This window comes from Carlito syrichta, unplaced genomic scaffold (genome assembly GCF_000164805.1).
Source record: "Carlito syrichta isolate Samal-C Ts95f unplaced genomic scaffold, Tarsius_syrichta-2.0.1 Scaffold308194, whole genome shotgun sequence".
NCBI lineage: Eukaryota > Metazoa > Chordata > Mammalia > Primates > Tarsiidae > Carlito > Carlito syrichta.
The window spans coordinates 111,090-115,543 of NW_007252290.1; the positions used below are offsets into that span (position 1 = coordinate 111,090).

The 4,454-nt window shown below is 56.1% G+C and overlaps 1 protein-coding gene across 5 annotated transcripts in view; it reads left to right on the forward strand.

The window, feature by feature from the left end:
* STAT6 (signal transducer and activator of transcription 6) overlaps nucleotides 1-4,454 on the forward strand; it is a 43,849-nt gene that overhangs the window by 22,822 nt on the left and 16,573 nt on the right. For 4 of the 5 annotated variants that reach the window (XM_008065232.1, XM_021716138.1, XM_008065233.1 and 1 more), the window contains exon 1: nucleotides 1,374-1,682. The exons of the other annotated variant lie outside the window; for it this stretch is intronic. The gene's annotated coding sequence lies outside the window, so the exon portion shown is untranslated. Of the gene's footprint in view, nucleotides 1-1,373; nucleotides 1,683-4,454 lie in introns of those variants that run through there. 5 annotated transcript variants of the gene reach the window in all.

The following is a 4,454-nucleotide window of genomic DNA, read 5'->3' on the forward strand; positions in this document are numbered from 1 at the left end:
TGTTTTGTGTGAATCTAAAATCACTAGAAAAGCACTGATTTTCACCTGATGACTAGACTAGAAATTCAAGCTAAAACTATATTAAGCTTTCGAAATGAATAACTACCTCTCGAACACCCCCCCAATGATTATCTTCACTCACGTATAAAATACACACATCCACACTCACACACACTCACACACACACACACACACACACACACACACACACACACACACTCCTGCCTGCACCGACCTGCCAGCTCCGAGGGGGGGCGGGGAGGAGCTGGGTTCTGGGGATCAGTTTGGGCACCAGGGGGCAGCAGAGGCTGAGCTTTGGCCCCTCGGCCCAGCCTTGTTAAGGGAGTGGAGGGGAATGGAAACCTCTCACCTCCCACCGCCTCTCAGACTCCACTCTTTCCACACACCAGGGCTCTCAAGTTTGGGGGTGTAAAGGGCTCTCTGGGTTCCTCGGTCTCCTCCAGTTCCTCCCCCAGCAAAAGCTGCATCCACGAGTCTAGTTACGATGATGACTCAGAAGCTGAGCAAGACGTGTGTGTGTGTGTGTGTGTGTGTGTGTGTGGTGTCTTGATCGCAAGTGGCTCTGAGTGCCGACATGCGTGTGAGCCTGCCTGCACCTGTGTGTGTGTGTGTGTGTGTGTGTGTGTGTGTGTGTGTGTGTGTGTGTAGTTTTGTGGCCAGGGAATTGTGCATGTGAGTGTTTGTTTCTGGGCGTGTCTCAGTGTTTACCCCAGAAACAGATAGGAACTTCGCCAGCAGATTCATATTCAAACTTGCCCCTTGTTGAACGTGCAGGCAGCAGCTCCAGCTCGTGCATGCTTCCACCAGGGTCTGAGATGCCCCATGAGGAGAGGGCTAAGACTGGCTTCCGTCCAGGGGACTCCTGGAGTCTTCCAGAACTAGGAGCCGAGGGCTCCCCTCCCCCACTGTCTCCTCCATGGTCACGCGACCTCTAAGGCGTTCCCGGCCGAGAAGGAAGGAGGACCAAGGAGTTCCAGCCGGCGTCAAGCTCCCGGCTGCTTTCCAGGGTCTCCCGCTGGAGGGAGCGCAGAGTCCAGAGGGATTTCCTGAGGACCCGGAAAGCCCAGTCCCTCCTGGGCCCAAACCCCAACCCTAGCCTGAGTTGGAGTAGGGGGACCAGGCACTTTGGGGTGGTGTGGCTCTGTTTGATATTAGGTGACTTTCTGGAGAAAAGTTACCACTTTCAAGGGGGCCAGAGTAGGTAGGGGTCGGCCTCCCCTCCAGCCTTGTTCCGGGGCCTGGACCCCAGTCGTGACCCCTCACATGGTCCCCCACGGACACAGGAGGCACACGCATTCACCCCACTTTCTTCCTCTTCCTCCTCCAGCCCACTTTCTCTTCTCTGTGTCGTCAGCGCTCCAGGGAGGGACCTGGGTAGAAAGAGAAGCCGGAAACAGCGGGCTGGGGCAGCCACTGCTTACACTGAGGAGGAAGGCCAGGAGAGGAGTGTGTGTGTGTGTGTGTGTGTGTGTGTGTGTGCGCGCGCGTGCGCGCGTGTGTGTTTGTGTGTGCGAGAGTGTTTTATTTTTGTTTCTTTTTGGTGGGGGTGGGGGTGGGGGTGCCAGCAAGTCCAACCTTGAGCTCGCTGGACAGAGCCACAGACCCATGGGGCCTGGCCGTGCCCGCTGAGAGAGGGAGAAGACAGCCCAGGGGTTGCCAAGGTGAGGGGTTGCCTCCAAGGAGGGAGGGTCGGGGGCTTGGACTGTGTGTGGGGGGTGGGCTAGAGGGGCCTTTCTGGACCCTCCCCTGGGCTGGGTGGCTGGTCCCCAAGAAACTGTTTTGGCTAGTGTTGGTAGCTGACGGTGCTGAGTTTTGGCAGTATTGAACTCTCGGAGGAATCTTGGGTAGGGGTACAGGCCGCAGCAGTCCCCTCCCCCACAGATTACGTGTTCACACCCCCACCCCTGTACCTCCAGGGGCATGGAAGTCAGGGAAAGGAGGTGAGGTGTGCCCCTCTGCCCTCTGGGTGGGGAAAGTGGCTGCCCCTCCCTAGAAGGTGAATGGGGAGCCGTAGGTCCCTGTTAAGCCCCTCTTCTGTCCCCCGGCAAAGATTTTTGTTCAAGGGTGTGGCTGGGGGTGAGTGAGCCCCAGATGTAGACCTCATGGTGCCCCAGAGGAGGGGGAATTTCCCCCTCAAAACTACTCCATCCACGCTTGGCTGCTGCAGACGCTGAGATTTTCCCGGCCTCACCAAGTTAACCCTCCTCGTGCTGAACTGGCCCCGCCTCCCTGTCCCCCCAGCCTCCTTAATTTCCCACCCCTGCCGCATAACACACATTGGGCAATCAGAGAAGCGCTTTTGACTTTTGATCCTGTGGTCCCACGGTCAGAAGACTCTGAGAAAGTAGGGGCTGGGATGATCCGGTTTAGGCCATCAAGCTGACAACAAGGATCCAAGACGTCCGGCCTTCCCTTCCCGGTTTGGGAGGGAACCCGGCCCCGCCTCCTCAGGCCTTGGCTCCTCCCTCCCTGCCCCCTTCAGGGGGCTGAAGGCAAAGGGTGCCCCTGGCCTGGCCAGGCCCTGGCCTAGCTAGGGCAGGCCAGGCTAGCTTTGTTGTGAGATTGCGGTGGGGAGAAACGTGGCCTCCTGATGCCTGGCGAGGAAGGAGCAGGTTGAATATTTCTAGCCAGGGCCATGCCAGGAGGTGGCTCATAAGGGGATATTGAGGAAGGGGGGCTGCTCTAGGGCGGCGTGGGGGCGACAAGTCCTCCCTTGAAATTGAAACACAGACTGAACATGGCTTCAAAAGGTGCTCCATCCCATGCTGGGGTGTTAGAGAAAGACCTGATGGAAGACCCTGAGCTGGAGGGGGAAGGATTCTGCCTTTGGGAGAAAATAGCTGGGGGGGTAGGGACTGGACTGGGAGGAGTAGAAAGGAGGAGGGTTTTGGAGCAAAAAGGTCCAGGGATGGGGCCTCTGTGTCCTGGGAGAAGCCTGGGAGAGGCCTGGGAGAGCCCTGAAAATGAGACAGGAAGACTTGGGGTTCCTGGGTTGGGGGAGACCCAGGGAGTTTTCATTCCATCCTGCCCCATCTGAGAGAGGGATGTCATGGGAAACACGAACTGAGAGATCCCAGGAGAACCACTGGCCGACCCATTCCCCCACGACCTCCCCCAAAAGGGGGGTGCAGCCCTGCACCCTGCTTGTTCCTCCTCCCCTCTCCTCCCACCCCTCCCCCACCCTCTTCCTTTCTTCCTCCCCTTGGCCTTCTGGCCCTTCAGCTTCCTCTCCCCTCTCCTGGCTTTTGACTCCAGCTTGCTAACCCCGCTTTTGCCCCCGTCTCTCTCATCCTCCTTAGTTCCCTCTGCTTTCTCTTTTTCTCCATCTCTCCTCCTTCAAGTCTCCACCACCCTCCCCCAGTTAGGATGAGGGATTTGCCCCTGGAAGGGATCCTAACGGCACAGTGTGGCAGTTAATCCCTACTCAGATTCAAAGCCTGATTTCCTTGCTGAGTGGCTCTGGGCAAGTGAGAAAGTTAAGCCCTGGTCTCTTCATTTATGAAAGGAGATAATTATGTATTTTCTTATTTTTTTTTTTTCTTGAGTCAGAGTCTTACTCTGTCACCCAGGCTGGAGTGTAGTGGCACACTCACAGTCCCCGCAGCCTCAACCTGCTGGGCTCAGGAGATCCTTCCGTCTCAGCCTTCCAAGTGGCTGGAACCTCAGGTGCGTGCCATCACGTGAGCCCAGCTAATTTTTTTGATCTATTGTAGAGACGAGGTCTCGCCAAGTTGCCCAAGCTAGTCTCAAACTCCTGGGCTCAGGCAGTCCTCTCGCCTCTGCCTCCCAGTGCTGGGTTTACAGGCATGAGCCACCTCTCCTGGCTAATTATGAATTTTCAAAATGGTTGTGAGGCTCTCACGAGATAAAGCACTAAGTGTAACGCCTCAGACATAGTAAATGCTTAGTAAATAGAAGCTAGCGTCACTCTGTCATCCTCTTTATCGGCCAGCCTGGTGGTTTTCAAATGATCTCGTGGAGTCTTAGACTTTTTAGAGGTTTTTTCAGGGACACCTCTGAGGTCAGGAGGTAGGGGGAAGGAAGCAGTCACGTTCTTGGCTTTCCACACTTGCTTTCAACAGAGTAATCCCAGTCTTATTTATGTAATTGGGATTCCACAGATTAAAAGGTGAAATTGTCTACTGCTTTAAAAAGTTTGGGGCTGGCTGGGTTCGGTGGCTCAGCTTGTAATCCCACGCTTTGGGAGGCCAAGGTGAGTGAATTGCCTGAGCCCGCGGGTTTGAGACCCACCTGGGCAACTTGGCGAGACCTCATCTCTACAATAAATCAAAAAATAGCTGGGCGTGGTAGCGTGCGCCCTGTAGTTCCAGCTACTTGGAAGACTGAGGCGGAAGGATCGCCGGAGCCCAGCAGGTCAAGGCGGCGGTGGCCGGGAGCGGTCACTGCACTCCAGTCTGGGCGACAGAGTGAGA